General features: G+C 39.4%; 1 long non-coding RNA gene across 4 annotated transcripts in view; it reads right to left on the bottom strand.

The window, feature by feature from the left end:
• Positions 1 to 1,086: 1,086 nt before the first annotated feature.
• Positions 1,087 to 22,590, bottom strand: part of LOC109216881 — a 28,593-nt gene continuing 7,089 nt past the window's right edge. Inside the window, exons 2-6 of one of the 4 annotated variants that reach the window (XR_002066570.1) lie at positions 10,365 to 10,436; positions 5,278 to 5,357; positions 5,089 to 5,144; positions 4,233 to 4,270; positions 1,087 to 1,316 (exon numbers count right to left, since the gene is read on the bottom strand). This is a non-coding gene — a long non-coding RNA (uncharacterized LOC109216881). Of the gene's footprint in view, positions 1,317 to 3,747; positions 4,271 to 4,870; positions 5,145 to 5,277; positions 5,358 to 10,364; positions 10,437 to 22,590 lie in introns of those variants that run through there. The other 3 variants (XR_002066569.1, XR_002066567.1, XR_002066568.1) reach the window with 3 other exon arrangements.

The following is a 22,590-nucleotide window of genomic DNA, read 5'->3' as shown; positions in this document are numbered from 1 at the left end:
CCTTAACATACCTGAGCCGATTCTCTTAGCAATCCCTCTAACCCACGTCAATTGCGATAAAACACACAACGGCAAGATCAGAGTAGGGAAAAATCCGTATGATATTCTTGGAAAAGATTGCACCGTACTTCCTTAGAATCACAAAATTTCACGTTCCTAAGTATTAAGTAGTATTGTATAAGATTTGATTGTAGCAAATCACGTAAATATTTGTATGAAATTGGCCGGAACTCCATTTCACTTCATTGTAGAGATGCAAGAACCTTTCTTAAGTAATTTGAAGGGGGTTTTATTCTTAGTTCGTTTGGGCCCCACTATGTGATGACTTGGCCACAAATTTCTTTAAATGTGACACCTTTTATGTGACTTTAAGAGTCACCAATTTGGCCAAAACTTGCTGCCACGTTGGGGAGGCCTTTTAGGCTTATCCATCAACATATTAATTAATTAGCAATTCCTTAATTAACTTGGTAATTTCTCACTAATCCAATAATTAACCAATTATTCACATAATTAAGAATTATCTCAAATTAATTAAAATATCACTCATTTTTAACACACTTTATACATTATACTATCATGGTCATGTGGTACCTTGTATATAACACTAGTCCATAAATACCGGGTACTGTAGCTTGGACCGTATTATATTCCAAAATGACAACCTTCGATGAAACTCATTTTCTTCGATTCGCTTACCCTCTCACCTTCACGAATTTACTTATCACTTTGTTTAAAATAGCATATTATTTGTGACCTCAAAACAATCTCATTCCCGAGCTTGCGTCGATTAACTTACGACGAAACTTTAATATCCGAAAATACGGGAAGTAACATCTCATTCCTGAGCTTTCATCAATTCAATTATGGCATACTTTCTCGCGAAAACATGGGGTGTAACACATAACGCCTATGAACCTAGAGCTCTGGTAACAACTTGTCACGGCCCCAATTTCCCTCCGTAGGATGTCGTGACGGTACCTAGTCTCTAAGACTAGGTAAGCCTAACAAACATAGGGAAATAACTGAAACAATAATTTAAAACCTCAAAACCCAACAACTAATACAAGAAAAAGTCTCCACAACTCAATATATATATATATATATACAATAGCCCAAAACCCGGCGAAATAAAAGCCACAAGCTCTATGACAATATCAAATTCATACCTATACAACTTTATCTAGTAAAGAAGGAAAAACATAGAAATGGATATGAGGTGACTCCGAGGCCTGCGGACGCGGGCAGGTGTATCTTGAAGTCTCCAAATACGAACTCAGCTCACTGGTGCCGGGACTGATAGGAAGTACCTGGATCTGCACAAAAAGATGTGCAGAAGCGTAGCATGAGTACACCACAACAGTACCCAGTAACTGCCAAGCCTAACCTCGGTAGAGTGGTGATGAGGTAAGGTCAAGGACCTACTGAAAATAATAAGAAACAGGACGAAAGATTTAACAACATAATAATAATGACAGGGAAATGAAACAAGTAAGGAGTAAACAAGAGTTAGCTACACAGAATTTAGGCAAACAATACATCACGAAAGGAAACAAGACAACCAAAGACAAGCACAGCAAATAGAGAAGGATCAAAAAGGGTCACTACCGAGGTACCGCCTCGTAGTCCCAAATTACAAGAATAACTCACAATATTTCCTTATATCATCGCGGAGCCTATACATGCTGTTTAAAAAATTATTTTCTCGAAATAGCATCCCGCATTTTAGCCCTCCTTATCACACTACATGACTTCTAGTAGTTCCCCTACTAGCCACGCATATCAAGCCAACCTTATCTCACTACATGCATTTCAATCCTAAAACCTTATACCACCGCATACGTATCAATATCACAATGTATCAAAATCGCACCTCAAATGCCTAATATCACAACTTCCAGAGAAACCAAACAAATACAATATTTTCACAGTAAAGAGCCCATGGCTCGACTACAATGTACACAAGAATCTCAACAATAACAACCGGAATGGACAACTCCACATAATGGTATTTCACAACTTAACCCTTTGCCTCAATATGAATCACGGCCTTTATATCTCAATACCAATTTCAACAACAAGATATTCCACGATTTAACAATTTCAAGTAAAAAGTTCAACAATTAAGTAATGAATACAGAATAAAGGAAACAAGAATTTCAACTAAACATGTAGGGCAATTAGCATGTAAGAGAATAAGATAAGTAGACATGTGAAATAGACTAAGAATAATGAATATAACATGTTAAGATAACTCAATTACGACATGAAAGGAATCTACATAGCTAAAACCGATAATTTTCACATTTAGCACGTGTACACACTCGTCACCTTGCGTACACGGCTTCAACACATCACAATTATCACAAACAACACCAATCCTAAGGGAAAATTCTCCCACACAAGGTTAGGCAAGTCACTTACCTCAAATCACGCTATATCAAGCCACTAGTAGGCCTTTTCCTCGACTATCCAACTTTGTACGGCTCGAATCTAGCCAAAACAACTTCATACTATAAATATAAACTATACGAAACCAATTCAAACAATGAAATTACGATCTTTGCAAAGAATTAAAAAGTCAACTGGGGGCCCACACCTCGGAACCCAACCAAAATAACAAAATCTGAACACCGATTCGTTAACGAGTCCAACCATACAAGAATTACTCAAATCCGACCACAAATCGCTTTTCAAATCCTCAAATTTTAGCCTGAGAAGTTTCTACCATTTTTCCTCATTTTTCCAACTCCAAACACTAATTAAATGATGAAATTATCAATAGATTCATGTAAATAACCAAAACCGAGTTAGGATTCCTTACCCCTAAAGTTTTTCTTGAAAAACCCTCGAGAAATTGCATCCCACCGAGCTCTCTAAGTCCAAAACTGGATTATGAATCAAACCGTCGAAATTTCCCCTTTTCTGCCCAGCGGATCCGCTTCAGCGAGCCTTCCATCACATATGCGATGCCACACCTGCGGAAAAACCATCGCAGGTGAGGATTCCACTTAAGTCCAGAAAATCTGCTTCTGCGGAATTTCGACCGCACCTACGGTCCCTTGCTTGCTCACACCACTCCGCTCCTATGATGCCCATTCCGCTCTTGCGCTTCCGCTTCTGCGAAAAATAGACCGCACCTGTCGCACCTGCGGCCAATCCCTCCACAGGTGTGGTGACACCAGAAGCTGGAAACTTCAGCAATCCAACAAGTCTAAATTTTGATCCGAATTCAATCTGTTTTACCCCCGGGGCCCCTAGGACCCCGTCCGAATATGCCAACAAGTCCCAAAACACATAACGCATCTACTCGAGACCAAAAATCACGTCAAACAACATCGATTCTACAAATCACAACCCAAATTCAAGCCTATGTACTATGAACTTTCGAATTCCGAAACCAATGTTGATTCATACCAAAACAACTCCGATTGACTTCAAATTTTGTACACAAGTCATAAGTGACATTACGGACCTATTCCAATTTCCGAAATCGGGATCCGACCGCAATATCAATATAGTCAACTCCGGGTCAAACTTCTCAATCTTCCAACTTCTAGTTTTCGCCAAATCATGCCGAAACGACCCACGGACCTCCAAATCAATATCCGGACATCCTCCTAAGTCTAAAATCACCATACGGAGCTAGTGAAACCATCAAAACTCCATTCCGGAGTCGTCTACACAGAAGTCAAACTACGGTCAACTCCTTCAACTTAAACCTCCAACTTAGGGACTATGTGTCCCATTTCACTCCTGAACTCACCCGAAACTAAAACCAAACACCCCGATAAGTCGCATAACCACAATATAGCACAGAGGAGGCAATAAATAGGGGATCGGGGTTAAAATACTCAAAACGACCGGCTGGGTTGTTACAAGTGTAATCAAATCTGTTGCTGAAAAAATACATTTAGTTTGAACAAAAAATTTGATTCATTTGTTCTTGTATTTGAAGAACAAAATACCAGAAATCTGAAGTAAAATTGGGGTAAGGTGGTGCATTTCATATTGGTTTGGAATTGCAAGACTCCATTTTTTCCGGTGGGGAGTTCTGGTCAGAGAAGCTGTTGGACAGTAAATAAAACTTTTTCGATCTGAAATTTGCTTGGTTGGAGTTTGAAGCTTTTCTAATCTTTCTTTTTCTTGTCTGCGTTCTATTATAGGGCTGGCAGTGTATGCATACTAATTTATCTTGATTAGAATTGTAATTGGGATCAACTAAGTTAGACCTGTGGAGAACTCGATGACTATGGCAGCAGGAGCAGATCTGCAAAATTGATATAAGAAACTCTGATATAAATCAAAAATTGTTAATATGAATAAAAATTATTGATATCAATCAAATGTAAAAGGAGATCATATGGTATCCACAAATACACAAAAAGAGGGTTGCAGTTGCACCATTGATGAGGGATAATTGTAAGGTAATGCAATTAAAAAATGACACATGGACATATTTATCAGTTTTAAACTTATTTTTGGCCTCTCACATGCCTTCAAGAGAGTGAACTCACATTCTCTGTCACATCATTACTCAAGGATGTATTTATTTCACTTAAAAAATGTTCGGGGTAATAAGATAACTCCCCTAAAGGAAAAGTGTGTAGTTGAAAATATGAACATAATTTAGGGGAATCCTTATACATTTTTCTAAAATATATTTGCAATACGTTGTCCTCTTGACAGTCTCTTCGTCATTGTAAAGAATATTTTATACTATCAGGTCACTCACGCTCTAAACATCGGTCTAGACGTAACACGGCACCCGGTGCCTGACTACATGCGATCGAGCGAACCAACTGGCTGGTTGAATCAACATTTGATATCATAATATACGGAATGCAGAAGATGAAATAATACATGATGATACACTAAAAGTCTAAATGATATAAATCAAGTGCGAAAACACTAATATAAGTTTGAAAACATATCTATAGCCAACATTGTTTAACATGAAAAGCATGCGACTCTATCTAACTGTTACTCTAGTCTATGAAGCCTCTAATGAAGTACTGAAAATATTGACTGTATGTAAATACTGGAAGACTGTAAAGTAATGATAGAACCGAAAGAACAGGGGCTCACTAAAAAGCTGGTACGAGAATTCTAGTGCTCTGAATCTTCAACCTGTAAATCATTATCTGCATCGTGAGATGCAGGTTCCGGGCGAATGGGACGTCAGTACATTTGAATTTGCACTGGCATGTAAAACAATTGAAAGAAAGAACTGTATATACTGAAACTGAAATTGAATTAATATATGATAATTGATACCTTAAATGATAACTAATGTCTGAACAAAGGAAGTAAGGATATGAATACTCCCTCTTCAGAATGATGAACCACCTGTTTATCTGAATAATTAAACTACGGCCTCAGGCCCAAATACAGGTATTCAACATTCAGGAATTTAAATTCAGGGACTGAAAATCATACTGCAATATGTGATCCTGAAATACTGAATCATACTGAGTTACATGATACTGGAATACTAAATAGAACTAGACAGAGACATGTATTCATGAACTGATTATGAAAACTGAAACTTCAACTGTTTATGACATGTTGAGTAATCTAGACTGAGACTCATGGACATCAAACTCAACTCTATATTGATTACGCACTGAGCTCACAATGTTCAGAATGAAAGTCATGAACGAGTTACGAAGCTAGAGAATAAAAGTTCTGCAACTATTCAAGGAATTAGGCTTAACTATATTTCTGAGGCAATTAGTAACATTGTAAAAGAAACATAGTGTAGAGAAAATCATTTACATTCCCAAACATAGAGAGTAGCCTCACATACTTAACTTCCTGATCTTGAGCGTAATATAATATTCCCCAACCCTTTCAACTTTAATCTATATCAACACAAGTCAAAGGGATTTCGTACTAGCAATTATACTCATGTTTTGGTCACTTAGGCATTCTATCAAATACCTTATGGGCGTAAACCCTCATAGCCCTCATTAATTGTGTTTCTACACCCGACAATCCATTCTCTTGCTCTTAGATAAATTTTAAAATCTCAAATTTCTTATAATCAATACTAGTTTTTGGACACACGCGCTGCGCGTGTACCATTAAAAATATTCTTAACTTAAGTTTTTCCATGATCATTTAGTAAGAAATATAATGAGTAGCAAAAATTATAGTTGTATCTTTTACATTTTTATACATTAATTTTGAAATAATAATGCATTTTCAAACGGTATAGGAATCGTTCAATTATCTCTTCTATCAATATTTTGCTTTAAACATTAGCAAAGTAATGTTAAAGATTCTCTTTTAGAAGATGAATTAATTCACAAAGATGATGTAATCTTCATTAACTTATCTTTTAGAAAATAAATTATTGAACACAAAAGACGATTATGCACTTATTTTAAGTGACGTTAACAAAATGATACAATGAGTTGGATAAGAAATTAAGAAGTAGATCTTAGCCTTAGACAATAAACAAAGCAGTTTATTTGGACTTTGTATTACTTTTTCGTCACAACTCTATAATCTAAAAGGACCAAATATATGACTGCATAGATATAACATAATTCATAGATCAACTATGATTCAGATTAAAAAATGACAAGTTTTAAATTTTTTAAAGAAGAAATATTAAATGCTTTGAAAAGCTAAGAGAATCCACCACGTCCTCAAAGTTTCAAGAATCATAAGAAGTAATTTGAAGTAAAAATTCTTCTTTGTGTAAATATATTGCTATTATTGAGTAAATAGAACCGGCTATGCTAGCTATTGATTTATTTCAAGATGTTTATTTTATAGTTCATCATCTACTACTATTTGGTTAAAAAGTTATAGGAGTAATTGTACTTAAGTGAAGCGCAAAACAGTGACTTAGTTTTTAATTGTAATTTTAGGTTGAAGCAGTAGTTGTTTTTAACGGGACATACATTAATTTAACAGTACAAATATAGCACACTTATATCATATGCTAAGCCTAAAGGTGTGACGACCCAAAGGGTCATCACCTGTTTTCTTACTCATTCCGTGCTTCCGAGGCCTTAAAAACCTCATTTGTGTCTAGCATGACCGTGAGTCCTTATATTGTGAATATCCTGGTTTTGTTATAGCTTCCATACTTAATTGATGATTTCTATATGTTGTAAAGAGTATGTGAAAGGAAATTGTGATCTTTGAACTTCGTGGAGCGTTGGCTCGAGTTGAAATACAAATTGTGAAGGTATATGAGATATTTAAATCCTTGGAGCGTTGGCTCAAGTGATAATGTGAACTATGAGATGAAAGTGAAAGAAAGAGAAAGAGTTATTGGTTTATTCCCTTGCCGGGACGTTTCGTTGTTTTGTTGATTTTCTCCCTTGCCGGGACATGGAAATTTATTGATATTGTTCCCTTGCCGGGATTTAATTGTTTAATTGCATTCCCTTGCCGGAATTTCTATCATTATTTGTTTATTTTCTTGCCCCTTATTTGTGATTGTTGTTTGGGTGAGGAAGAGTGATAAAGCACGAAGGGTGATGCCGTGCATTGTATGATATTTGTGATCGGGTTGCACGCCGCAACAATGCTAAATGATATGGATCGGGTTGCACGCCGCAACAATGCTAAATGATATGGATCGGATTGCACGCCGCAACAGTGTTGTTACATATTGGGATCGGGTTATGCGCTGCAACAATTATTGATACAAGTGTGTTTATTTTGGATATTAGTTTCTTTGTTCGCCGTAAATTCTAAGCTGCCCTTAGACTGTTACTCTGGATTTACTGTTAATACTGGTATACCCCCGCAGTATGTTTTCCCCTCCCATCTTTACTTGTTTATTCCTGCTTTACTTTCCGCGGTATATTATATAATTGCACAGGTTTAATTGGTAGTCCGGTCCTAGCCTCGTCACTACTTCGCCGAGGTTAGGCTAGGCACTTACCAGCACATGGGGTCGGTTGTGCTGATACTACACTCTGTGCTATTTTGCATAGATCCAGGTTTTGGACAGCAGCAGCAGTAGCGTGGGAGCAGGCCTTCAGTCCAGCGAGACACCGAGGTAGCCTTGCAGGCGTCCGCAGGCCCGGCGTCTCCCCTATCTTTTACTTTAGACTGTTATCTCATTGTATTCGAGACAAACAGATATATTTCTTTCAGACATTGTATTTAGTATTCTTAGATGTTCGTGAGTATTGTGACACCAGTCTTGGGTAGAGGCTTATGTTGAATTCTTCCGCATTTTCATTCAGTTTTTTTGTTAATTTAAGACTTCCGCTTATTTAGTTAAATCAGTTGCTTTTATTTTAATGCTGATAAGTTATTAAAAAGGATTATGTTGTTAATGATAAAGTAATTAATGTTTGGTTTGCCTAGCTCCCAATAGTAGGCGTCATCACGACTCCCGAGGGTGGAAAATCCGGATCGTGACAAAATGTTACAAAAATCATACGTATTTATTTTGATGTATTAATTAAAAAATTACCTTTCTTTTCATGTATGAATATGAGTACATTATATGCAGAACCTATCATAAACGAACTTGTTTTGATTCTATTTGTAGGCAAAAAAATTGAGGGACATGATGGCCCTTAATTAGGCCATTACTTATTGGTACAAATACATTAAAGAATTGGTGTTTAAGTAAAGGAGAAAACGGCATTCCATAATTGCTTGGCATTTTTGTAATCTAATTGTGAGCTTCCTTGCGCGTGTATGCCTTATTAATAAAATAAAAATTTAAAAGTACATAGTAACATCAACAAATTTGTTTTAGTTTATAATAAAAAAAATAAATATTGATCCTATTTATCTAATAGGACAAAGAAGGAAAAACTTGTCTACATTTTTATCATTTAATTTGTAAATCAACTTGCTCCCAAGTTTGAATATAGAAAGAGATAACGAACCATTCAAAAATTGGGGCGACAACAATTTATTGAGAAGAACAACGAAGAGAAAATCGATACGTGCAATTTGATTTTTATCTCTATGTGCTTAGTGCACTGCTAGAAATTCAGCAAAAACCGACCAAAAGTTGGTCGGTTTTTCAAAATATTTTATTTTTTAATTTTTTTTTACGAAACCGACCAACTTTGGTCGGTTTTCTTTGGTGTAAAAATGCGGGAAACTATTTTTGAGTCCCGCAAAAGTTATTTTTCAAGAAACCGACCAACTTTGGTCGGTTTTTCAATTAAAATAAATAAAATTTAATATTAAAATAACCGACCAACTTTGGTCGGTAATTTTATTTTTTAACAAATGGTCGGTTATTTTCGTGCGAAAATACAATTAAAGAGTATAGATAAATAAATAATAAGACAATCTTAAAACAAAATGCACCAATGGTCTAGTGGTAGAATAGTATCCTGCCACAGTACACACCCCGGTTCGATTACCAGATGGTGAATCTTTTGATTACTTAATTAAAATACCGACCAAAGTATTGCAAAAATATTGCAATACTTTGCAATTAAATTCAAAAAAAAAATATTGCAAAATACCGTCCACACATAAATGATCGCGTTTGGCCGGGTAAATGACCACAACCGACCAACGTTTGTCGGTTTTTTTGGTCGGGTTTTGGCGGATTTCTAGTAGTGGTGCAAGGTCTGCATATCTCATAGTGCCAAACTTAAGCTCACTGCTCACCAGAAATAAGTGCATCCAAAAGAAAGACAAATAGAAAGAACTTTACACCCAAAAGAACTGCTATAGTGAAAATGCCAATCTTTTTATGATGTTAGTAGATACAGGTAGCTTCATATTATTTTGCTTTCTTCCAGTATCATGTCATGGCGAAGCAAAGTATTCGCTAATATTTTGTAAAATTGAAATATGAAATAGTTATAACGCAATTTTTCTAATTCATGTAAATTGCAAGTACGGCATTGATCCGTCGTTATTACAATTCTGATATATGAATTACACAAAAATTATAATTAGTTCTGAAAAAATATCATTTATAGAATGAATCGCTAAGATTTTAGTATCACGTATAAATCAATCTAAACATAAATATGATACTGCAAAATACGACAACTCTTTCTTTTGTCACGCTAGCACCTACTTGGTCATTGTGTTCTAAAATTATACTTCCATTTTATAACCTTTTACGCATCATTCCTTGTTAAAAAACTCTAACCAACTGTTTCATAGGATTATAACTATTGTTTAGATACTCCAAAACAAAAAAAGAACATCAAATTTTTTTCGTCCCCTTAATTTTTTCTCTTTTATTTCCTTTTTTATTTTCTAAATAAAGGACTGGCATTCTCTAAAGGGCAAAAAGAACGAATTAAAATGGAAAAAAAAAACCATGAAAACCAAGGCTAAGGACTCTTTCTAGATCGAACGAGAAAAAGAAAGAAAATGAGCACAAAAGGTTAATATGTTCTTACTTGCTCATGGTGATGACTGTTGCTTGACGCCATTGATCGATTGACAGGAAAGGAGAACTTGGCTTCTTCACTCTGTGTTATCCAAAGTCAAAGCACATAGTTGCAAGATATTTAGGTCATAACGAAACAACCAATAACAAATATTAACAATGATGGGAATGAAATTCAGCAAATTTAGCTATAAAAAAAAAATGCAGTTCAATTTTAAATAAAAGAGATATCACACCTTGAAATGGAATAATTCATCCACCACCTTTAACTCCACGCCATAAGAAATTTCGAGCTTTCATATATATTACCGACTTCTCTCTTCTATAGTGGATTACTTTGGTTCAAGATTTCGTTGAATTGATAGACGTTTTTTTTTTGGGAATTGTGTAACAACAAAATAAAAACTGAATGAAGCTGGCAAATAAGAATTTATAACCCATTAATTATCTATTTTTAACCTTTCACGTTTTGAGATACTTACCATTTTCATGCATCATTAGATAGCAATGAAGAGGGTGGTTATTCAGATAAGACTTTTCATTCTGTAAATGAATCTGGCCTATAGTTTCTACTGAATACGTTAAAACGCTTCAAATTCATCAGTTTTGTATTAACAAAGAAAAGTTCTTTTCCTAATTTAATTTTTATTGTTTGTTATCTTTATTTGAATGTGCATTTACATCTTAGTACAAAAATGTTACTGGAATAGTTTTTGATTGAGGGGCAAAATATCATTTAGTTTTATGTGGGCACTTTACTCTTTCAACTCTCACTTTGAATGTTCTCACTTATAATATAGTACGATATGATGATCATTCTTCATCACCCATAAGATAAATAACACCCTTAACCAATAATCAACAATCAACAACCCAAACTTATAACCGTTTATGCTTTTCTATCAAACCCATCAACTCATATCTCATAAACTTAGAGTCTAGAATCATTAATCCAATGTTATAATCAATTAAAGGGTGAAGATATTACCTTTTGACGTTCAATCCTTTTGAATTTGAGTTCTAGGGTTTCTTCTCTCAACAATGATGTCTCGATCGAATATCTAATAATTTGAAGGGTTTTCCCATGTTAATAAAATGTTGGGGAATTGAAATTAACTTAGAATCATTAGAACTTACCTTGGATGGTATAGGGACCTCAGAAGAAGTTGGGTTCTTCAGAGCTTCCCTTTCTAGAGCAAGTTTTTGTGTTTTGGGGTGTGGGGGACGAGGTAGGGCTTTTAAAATGACCCCGGGGTGCGCTTCCAAGCAGCTGAAGGCCCAAACTTGCACTTGAATATGCAGCAAGGGCAGTGGCATTGCCACAAGTGCGTTTATGTGCACGGGACAACTGGGCGCGCCTGAGCACGCATACTATGCATTGTCTAGTAAAATATGCATAACTTTTTGTTCGGAGATCCGTTCAGGCTCCACGATATATCGTTGGAAAAGTATTTCAAAGTGTTATAACTTTCATGTTTTAAGTTTTCCCAAATTCCTAAAATATTTTCACGAAATCTGACAGGAATTCAAACATTATATAAACTTAGTCAATTTTATCGAATCTTATGCACCTCACTCTCTGTGTTGATTCCAAAAAAACTATTCCCACCCATACTCATCCCGATAGGATTTCATGTGTCTAAAATATCAAGTTAATACTCATTTAACACATTTACACATAGTCCGAATTTACAGAGTGCTATAACCTAACGTATATCTATAGGTAAATCTCATTAAGACGTGAGATTTGTAATCTTGGAAATAAGACACACTACCTGCTACAACAGGTAAAAGTAGCAACAACAACAACAACACGCCCAGTAAAATCCCACTAGTGGGGTCTGGGGAGAGTAGAGTGTAACAGGTAGTGTAAATATTATTTACACGGATGGTGCATATTATTACTTAAAACTCTAAATTGTAGACTAAAATTTGAAATTGGGAAATTGAGAGCTGTTTGAAGGCATATTATTAGGTGATAGAGTTGAAGTCAAAGAACGGAGTTGGTCACTTGGCTGTATTTTTCCAGAAATTGTAGGAGGAAGAACAAAACCAGAAACTTACCAACTTTCAATCATTAATTTTCAGCACACCAACCCCTCTACTCTATATTGCCACATCTCTTTGATGGTATTGATGGTATGTGGATGAAACCAATTTTTTCTCATGTATTCATGCCCTTTCTAACAGGATATTATATGAGGTCTTTGCATCGACCACTTGCATCCATGCACTCAAACGTATATCTTTCATATTTATTTTCAATTTGATAGCCCCTATAGCTCTTTGCTCTCCAGGACCTATTGTTAAAAATAATGAATTACTATTTTCATTAACAGCATTTAACGCCCCCCTTGATTGAACCCTTGAATCATCAAACGAATTTCACATAGTTCATCCATCGGTATGCGAAGCTCTTTGACAGTACGAATTGGGAGGATATTGACGCCAGATCCATCATCAATCAAAAGTCTACTTATTCTCTGCTCATGCACAAATCCAACCATAAACAGGGGACGATTATGGTGTATTTCACCAAGCAAAAAATCATCATTAGTAAATGTGATTTTTGCATCACAAATGTCCACTTCTTCAGAGAGATGCTCAGTCAGTTTTTCAGACAAGGGAGGTGGCAGCAATGACGGATCTTCCTTATTTGTCTCTTCTTCATCTACCTTACAACATGAGGCCTTGATATATTCACAGGAAGCTTACGGGCGTAACCAGCTTGGCAGGAATTCATCCAATATTACTAGACGATGTAGCCTTTGATAGTGATTCTTCTGCATTTTTATTTTCTTCCAGTTCTTCTTATCATTTTCTTCTTAGGTCTTTTCACCATTTTCCCTAGTCAATTGCTTACTTGACTCCCTTTGTTAACTTGCCTTGCAGCGTCTCCACCGAGTCACAAGAATCCAACCTTCATCATCAGATCTTTCTTCCACTATTAATTTATCCACTATAGGGAGAAGCAACGATTTGCTCACATCTATAGGTTCAAAGTCACCAAATTTAATCATATTTGGTGATGATGCAGTTTGCATGCCATCACATTCATGTACTTCGAAATAACTGCAAAGGATAATGGGATCGAGTGAACCAAAAATGGCAGAGACTTGATTCGAACTTTCCTTCTCATCCTCAAGTAAGATTTTTGCTTCAGTGGCCAAGTCCATGACTTTATCCTTGAAGATAAAGCACATTTCAATAGGGTGGCCAATCAACCGATGGTACTTGCATAATTTGGATCATTAGTCCTTCCAGCTTCGTCTGGATGCTTCATTTCAGGTAACTCAATGAGTTTCAACTCAAGGAGTTCTTCAAAAATTGTTGGAACATCGGAGTCCAAGAATGGATATTTTTTCGCTTGTGTTTCCTTTAGAGTTAACTTTCGTCCAGCTTTATCCTGCAAGGATGTTGTCTTTAGACTTTGCTTCTTACTCACTTTTGTAGTGACCTTTAATGGCGAGGAATTAACATTCATTGATTCCGTGCTCTCAGACTTCGGTACAAATTTGCCTCCTTTCTTTATTTCTTGTTTATCCTTCACTTGGGAGGTTCATAAACAGGTGGCCCTTGATTTCCACTTGAAGACATGCTTAAATCATGAGCACGTGTAAACAATTCTTCAAAAGACTTAGGCTTGATACCCTGTAGGATGTAGCGAAGTCCCCAATGCATTCCTTGGATACACATTTCTATTCCAGAATCTTCAGTAAGTCTGTCTTTATAGTTGAGGCTTGCATTCCTCTGTAGATTGGTGAAATCAACAACTGGTTTATCATTCCATTGACGCGTGTTTGTGAGTTCAACCATACTTACAGTACGCCTTGTACTATAGAAATGATTGAGAAATTCATGTTCAAGTTGATCCCGGCTATCGATGAAACCAGCCTCGAGATCAGTGTACCAATCAAAAGCATTTCCTTTTTAAGGAATAAACAAACTGCTTGACAAGATAATCTCCATAGGTTCCAGCATTGTTACATGTTTCGACGAAGTGTACATTGTGTTGCTTTGGATTTACTTTACCATCGAATTGTTGAAATTTTGAGGGTTGATAACCTGCATGCATTTTCCAACTATCAATTCTCGCAGTGTATGGCTTCACATATGTGAGAGAAGACTTGGAAACAACATCGTACTTGTCTTTGATGGTTCCCATAACAAAGTCTTTCAATTGGTCAATATGAATAACCCTGTCAGATAAAATCTGAAGTTTCTTAGGTGTCATTGTTTGCTTTGCAGATGAGTGATAAGTTAGGATTTTAACGTGTTTTATGCCCCTACTTGCCTATGCTTTGGTTATAAATTGCTACAAAATAGTCCCATAATGCTCCCAAGTTGTACTTGATTGCAGGCTTGATCGACAAAGCGACAAATGTCAAAGATCGGCTCAAAAAGGAGTGAAACCTGCTCAAGTGTCAAAGACTAAGTAAGTTGAGGAAAAGAGAACCTAGTGCGGACCGCGCAAATGTGAATGCGACCGCACTAGGAGGTTCAGAGGATGGCAGTTTCAAGTGGGCATGCTACGCGACCGCGGTTGGATTCTCGCGGTCCGCGGTCAGGCTCTGCGGCCGCGCTACTCTTTTACGCGGTCCGCGGAGCAGAGATTCAGAGAGCCATAATTTTGCCAATTCCAAGCAATGCGGCCCGCGTTCATTTCTGTGCGGCCGCGCCAACTTCCACCGTGGCCGCGCTACATTTCTACGCGGTCCACGGTCCCCAACTTCAGAGAAGCTGAAATCATGAGTCCAAGAGCCAGTGTGGCCGCGGTCCTTTTTGCGCGGTCCGCGCTGACCCCGCAGGGGTATTTTTGTCCAGTTTTTCCAGCCTAGTATAAATAGGACCTTTTACCATTTTTAGGTCAAGTTTTATGTTCTGAACGCAGCTGAGCTTGTGAGACCGGATATTGTAGCCATTTTTGGCACTTTTGCTCTTTATTATTATAGTTTCTTCCTAGTAATTAATTAATATGCTTACTTCTTCATCTATTTCTTTAATTTATATACCTAGCATGAGTAGCTAAACCCATTAGCTAGGGTTGTGGCTCAAACCTAGTGTGGGTAATTGATGGGTGTTGCCATCTAAGGTTAGATTGATATTGGGTGTTTGTTATTTGGGTTGATTTTAGGTTTTTTTTAATTAAGGATTGGTGGTTGCAAACACTGATTCTAGCTTTGTGGGTCTAACTCTTCTTGAGAAAGAGTCCATGACCCCAAAATTAACCCAACAAGGAATTGGGATGGACCCATGACAAATGGTAGTCCCAATTAACGGGTTAAACCTCGAGAGAGTAAACACCCTACTTGAACCCTAGTTGTTTGATCTAATTGGCCTACCCAATTGGTCTCGAGAGAGTCAATTGGGCAAAATCACTCTCTCTACCGAGAGGTGTGAGAGTGGTACAATTGTGCAACAGTTATAGCATAAGCCCCAAATATGTCAATCTATCCTTAGTAACATCTACCCGTTAATTAGCCACCTAGCCAATGCCACGACCCTAGTTCCTTTCTCTATATTAAATACAACTTAGCAATATTATCTTAGCATAATTTAGTTTTAATCATTAGTTTTATAATAGCAGTTATAAGAATCAATGAAAACCAAAAATGTTTGAAGTGACATTAGAAGCACAACCGCATCTCTAGACTAGACAGATAATACAACTCCACTACTAGCTCCCTGTGGAAATTCGATCCCGAACCACTATTCGGGTAAAAGCAATTGCGGCCCGCTCTTCCTACCTCAGTGTAGCGTCGAGTCGGCAGCGATCAACTTTTTGGCGCCGTTGCCGGGGAGCTTACGGTGTTGACCATCTGTTTAGCTTGTTTTGTGTTTTGCTTCTTTTTCCTTCTTGTTTACTAATTTTGTTTGTGTCGATCATTTAGGTACTATGGTTTAAATGCTAATGACCCTATTGGCAATGCCATGGCGGGGGAGGAGGTAGAAGATATTGATCATGATGAGGTTCCCGCACCTCAAGCTCCACGTAGAGGCCGTCAGGCCAATGACAACAATCCTATTCCAGACCCTCCTCCGCCACCACCGAGAGCAGTCACAAGAGTTCTCCCAAATCAAGGGTACGCGAGTGCCATTGTTCCTCCCCGAATCCGGGCGGGGAACTTTCAAATCACAAATGTCATGTTAACCTTGCTCGAGCAACGAGGATATTTTACGGGTGCCTCCGATCAAAATGCATACAAGCACTTGAAGGGGTTCGTAGATACATGCTGGGGCAGCAAACAAACAAACATGTCAGAGGATGCGTTGAGGTTGAGGCTTTTCCCGTTTTCTCTTCGGGGTAAAGCGTTGGATTGGTTAGAAAGGCTCCCAAATCATTCTATCACCACATGGGATGAATTGGCGGGCAAATTTATTGCCAAGTTCTTTTCTCCAAGTCATATGGCGGCTCTTCGGGATGAGATTCTAGCTTTCAAGCAAATGCCAACGGAACCTTTGCACGAAATATGGGAAAGATATAGAACAATGGTGAAGGAGTGCCCTAATAACGACATGACCGAGGCGATTTTACAACAAACTTTTTATCGGGGCATCAACACCACCACGAATCAGTGCATTGTGAACCAATTGGCCAGAGGGAACTTTATGAAACTTTCTTACCAAGAGGCATGTGAAGTACTTGATGAAATGGCTGACACCTCTTCGGCATGGCAAAGCCGAGCGAATGTCCCCCAAGGTGACCCCACGGTCATCCATTTGCACAAGGAATTGAACGATCATGGCCAAGCTATTGCCGAGCTTACAACAACTATGAATCAATTGGCGAAGGCGCAATTGCAACAAGTCCAAAACCCGCGCCAAGTCAATGCAATGGAAGGTGTTTCTATGTTAAAAAGGAGGCAAAAAGGGCAACAACAACCTCAAGGTAATTGTGAGCAATTTGACAACAACAATGATGGTGGTGGTTATTCGAATGAGTGCTATGATGATCAAAGCGAGGAATGTCAATAACTACCAAGGGAATAGAGGAAATCAAGGGAATCAACAGTGGCGCCCCTAAGGAAATTGGGGCAATCAACAAGGTGGCGGCAATGGAACAACAACAATTGGGGTAACCGAGGTAACAATCAAGGCAATTGGAATGGGAACAATAATAATTGGAACAACAACAATAGTCAAGGCGGGTGGAATAACAATGGAAATCAAGGCAACCGGGGGCAAGGTTTTCAAAGGCCCCCCATGTTACAACAACCAAACAATCCACACCCTTTCAATCTCAAGGGTCTAGTTCTACCGGAAGTGATATGGGGAGGATAGAGATGATGTTCGAGCAGATGATGAAAAAGAACCAAGACTCGGATGCACAATTGGCTTCTCATAACACATCTATCCGGAACCTAGAAGTGCAACTAGGCCAAATTTCTCAAGCTTTGAAAACCCGACCTAAGGGTGCGCTACCAAGTGATACGGTGGTGAACCCGAAGGGAGGTAACAATCATGTGATGGCAGTCACAACGAGAAGTGAAAGTGGCGGTGATGTGCATGCCTAGAATGAAGATCGAGTTGTGAATGATGATGTTGGGTTCCAAGAAGATGTGGGTCCTTTGATTGTTGAAGATGTGGTTGAGACAAATGTGAACAATGAGGTGAGGATAGATATTGATGAGGCCGAGGTGGAAACTCAAGAAGCCGTGAACCCGTCTAGGGAAGCACATAAATTGACATGCCGGAGCTGGTGGTGCCAAAAGCAAAGGCACCTTTGCCTAGACCACTCCACCTTATCCTCAAGCGGTTACAAAGCAAAAGAGTAGGACAATCAGTTCAAAAATTATAGATATGATGAAAAGCCTTACAATCAATGTGCCTTTGGTGGAGGCACTTGAACAAAGTGCCCCGCAAAGGATCACTATCCATTGCCCGTTCATGTGAAAAAACGATAGATCATCTTGGTGGGCGTGCTTTTTATTATTTCTTGGAGAGCTTGATGAAGAGCCACGTGTGGGATTTTTGATTTGAGTGATGTAATGGTAACATGCGTCGTGCCGCGACGTCAAATCAGGCGCTTCTTGGGAGGCAACCCATGTCTCTTTTTTCTGTCTCTTTGATTTTCTTTGTAGCTTAGGATTTTTGAGGCTTAATTGTTTGTGAGGATGTTGAGGGATTGTGTTGAAGCAGTGCAAAACAAACGAAACAAAATTTTGTAGTCTCTAAAGTTTGCCAATGCGGCCGCCGTGCATTTTGCGCGGTCCGCTTTGGCAAGTTAGAAATGCAGTGCTCTCTACTGAAGTTTCCCCGCGGCCGCGGTCAAGTTTGTGCGGTCCGCGGTGGAACCTTCGCGCCCGAGCGATACACTTTAACGCGGTTCGCGCAGGTTGCCTTCTGAAAACTTCATATGTAAACCCAGCACGGTCCGCGGTCGCTTTTGTGTGCGGCGCGCTGGTAAGGTGAGTATGGGGCCCACAGTTCTTCTATAAATAGGGGCCCAAGGGTTTCATTTTACCCTTTTTTGCAATTTGAAAAACCAGAGCCCTAAATTCTAACTGTTCATCTTCTCCTGAGACCAAATTTCTGACTTGCTTGACTAATTGCATTCAATCTTCACAAACTTTGGTAACATTTCATGCATTTGTGATTAATTTAATTTTATTCTTTTCTTCTTTACGGCTTGTTCAGTAGCTTTTAGTTTCTTCTTTTTATTTAATTGATTAGTTTAGGAATAGTTTTAAAATCGGGGTTATGTGCTGAATATGCTTAATCAATGGGTGAACTGAGTAGGAACAAAGTAGGTGTAAAAACTTGAACAAAAATGGCAAAAATGCAACCCTAACTTAGTACCCGTAAAACCCTAGCTCAGCGTAGACCGGGGGTCGCTTTTGCGCGACCGAGCGTGCCCTGACGCGGTCCGCGTTGCAATTTTGTGCGGACCGCGGTGCTTGGGTGATTGCAAGTTAAATGACTCCAGCGCGGGCCGCATTGCTGTTTGTACGGTCCGCTGCTGGTCCCTACCGCGCCGCATTGCACTTTTGTGCGGGACCGCGGTGGGAGATTCAGAGATGGTGAATTTGGGCCTTTGCCGCAGCGCGTGAACGCGGTCACTTTTGTGCGGTCCCGCCGGTGCTCCAACGCGACCGCACTCCTGTTTTTGTGCGGTCAGCGGTGCTATGTTCTGCAACCTGTTCTACAACTGTGTACTGCAATTATCTCTGCCATCTATTTCATTCACCTGTTTCCACTGCATGTGCTTAAACTAACAATGTTAGATGCTTATCTTTGCAGATAATGGTTAAACAAAGGGGCGCCAACAATCAAAACAACCCGGGAGAGGTGGTTCCTCCCTGAGGGCCACGGTAAAGGCTAAGAGAATAGCAAAACTCACTCCCAGGCTCGGTAAGAACATAAAAAAGACCCGAAAATGATTAAAGCTGCTGATAAGGCTGCTTCTCATTCATCGGGGAGTTGAGTATGTACCCTCCAAAGACATCTCCTCAGATACAGTCCCAACTTCATTGTAACCGACCCCTTCTCAACCTAGTTGATACCCCTCCACCATCACCCACCTCCAAAAGACCAGTGAATATAGTCTCGGATTCATCTGACGAGTCCGCAGCCGATAGCGGGCAATACTCCACCTCCCCCACAGCTTCATTATCTAGGGAGAGTGCAGGCAGAATGAGGGAGGTGAGCCTCATATTGGGGTATTGAACAGAACTAGAAAACCTGAAGTCTGGGAAAGATCAATTTGTCAGTCAAGTGGTATTTCACAAGTTCAGGGAGTGGTGGCCGGTGAGGAAGTTGATACCGGGAGAGAAGTTTTATTGACACTGACTTTTTACCCCACAACCCGAACGTGCAGAGGGAGTTCAGAACTAGATGGGGCTGGGAGTTTTTCCCATGGAGAAGTGCATCAATGCTAATGAGCACTGGTCAGGGAATTCTACTTTAATGTAGCTCACATTGTCAAAGATACCAAGGTGACCAAAGTTCGAAGATAAAACAGTGTTGTTTTGATGGAAAGTCTTTAAAATGAGTATTTGGGGTTCCGTGATGAAGATGAGTCCCTTTATTTGGCTAAGTTAGCAATTGAGTGAGGAAGTCCGTCCTTTGGTTGGCCCAGTACTTGGCAATCCAGGTAAGTGCCAGTAGTGGTTGCAAGCAGGGAAGAAAATTTTCAGGAAGACATTCAACTTTGAAGGCTCGAGGGTGGTGTAATTTGTATGCAGTCGGCTTGACCCTTCCACTCATGATCAGACCATTCCACTTACCCGGGCAGTCCTTGTTGCATCTATTATGGCCGGTACCCTTCAATGTGGGCAATGTGATGTCCCGTGTGATTTTGCTGTGGGGCAAGAGCATGACAGGAATTATCCTTTTCCCAACACACCTATCAATGTATTTCCGGGACATGGAGGTGGAGAAGAGAAAGATATGATGTCAAGACCAAGCCTGTGGCTCCTTTACTTTGGTATAGTATGCAGTGTCCGACAACCCTAAGTCCAAGAAGTATCAGCCGCCTACCTCTGCCCCAACTGGCCAGTCTGATGGAGCCAGGTGTGGTAGACCTTCCACCATACCTGCTGCCACTACATTGAGATCTTCCTCCAGGACCTTCTTCTACTGCTGGTTCCCAGTACTTCAGCTGGCCCGAGAGTGCCATCTTCCAGGACTCATCCCTTTTCACTGCCCGTCAGTTGAGCCAGACATTGGCTAGCTTAACAACTGGATGTCAACTGCGACATCCAAGTTGTCCACCTTGTATTCCACTATTCAGACCCAGTCAGCACCTCAGCCAGCTCAGATTCCTCAGTCCATTAAGGACACTTTGTAAGAAGCTCCCTGGAGAACTAGGAAAAGATTATGAAAGACCAGGCTACTTTGACTGCAGTTGTGGAGTCACATGGCAAGGCTCTGAAGGAGCTTGCCAAGGAGCACAGGAAGATAAGGATGTCAAGGGCGTCCAAAGAGTCTGTGAAAGAAGCTGTGGAAAGATGTGGAACAAACTATTGGCAGACCAGATGCCTTTAGACTTGTTTTTGGGATCCAGCCCCTCCAGCAGCAGCACCAGTGCCACAGCCACAGCAGGAGCAGGTACCAGGCAGCCTAGGAAGAAGAGGAAGCTCCCCAGCACAGCGGATGCAGTTATTGAGGTGGCAGTCGCCACAGGAGGACTCCTCCACTTTGCCTCAGGATGGCACCTTGTCATCCAGCCCGGTCCAGGAAAAGGCTCCAGTCCCAACAGTTGAGCAGCAGGAGGCCGGGAGCCAGTTTGAGGCTCCCGCACATACGGAGGACTTGGGGCCACTGATGACCCCATGCAGACGGACCAGGCTTAGGGAGCCCCTATATCCTTTATTATGACTTTTTGATGCTTAGTTTGATAGTTGGCATTGGGGACAATGCCAGCTTTTATTCGTGGGGGTGCGCCCAACATTTTTGTTGACTATTTGGATGACTGTACATATTTGACTCAGTTTTTGTTCCTTTTGTTTGATTTTCTATTTGGTATGTATATAACTTTACATTCAGTACTTTTTTTATCTTCTATTTTGGTCTATAATATAAAGTTAAGTTACATTTTTGTATATATTCATCCCCCGTTGTATATTCTAATTCCGTATTGTACATATTCATTCTATTTTCTATTTCGCAATTTTTTTTTCGTTTTAGCTTTATAGTTAGGCTCGTAGCCTCTTGTTTTTGTTTTGACGCTTCCAATAAGCCCTTTGGTTTTCTTAAGCCACGGTTCTTTTCCAAGGGTGGAGTATTTGTGTGAACCGGGTGGCTCTTCGCGATGATAGATGAGTGACAACCTTCTTAAGGGTTTGAGTCCGTTTCGTTTGATTTTTCTTTTATTTTGATAGTTGTAGTTAAGGGTACCTCAAGCAAAGCTTCACTTGGGCCTAGCACATTTGCCTTTGATCCCATGGTCAAAGACATAATGTTGTGTTTTAGGATGTGAAAGTCGTGGCTTTGAGAATCTTGCATTGACCAAACAATCATCATGTGGTCTTTTCGGACCATTGTGTGCTTGAATCGTAACTAAGGTCGTTGTGGGCCCTCGACTCGATGTCTTTAGCAATCCCCAAGCGTGTGTGGTGAGGAATCGAATTGTTGAGTCCAAGTCCCGAGCCAATGTCTAGAACTTTCCTGAATGTTTGTTGAGGCGAAATTCCTAGGTGAAATTTGACTTGAGAAGTGATTATAGGCTCTCCTTGATGCCGTATGTTAAGTTGAACAGTTCATAGCCTACAAAGAGATGTGCCGGTAACAGTCCC

The sequence above is a fragment of the Nicotiana attenuata genome, unplaced genomic scaffold, assembly GCF_001879085.1.
Source record: "Nicotiana attenuata strain UT unplaced genomic scaffold, NIATTr2, whole genome shotgun sequence".
Taxonomy (NCBI): Eukaryota; Viridiplantae; Streptophyta; class Magnoliopsida; order Solanales; family Solanaceae; genus Nicotiana; species Nicotiana attenuata.
The sequence above is the reverse complement of the archived record's forward strand: the minus strand, read 5'-3'. Positions and strand labels throughout refer to the sequence as shown.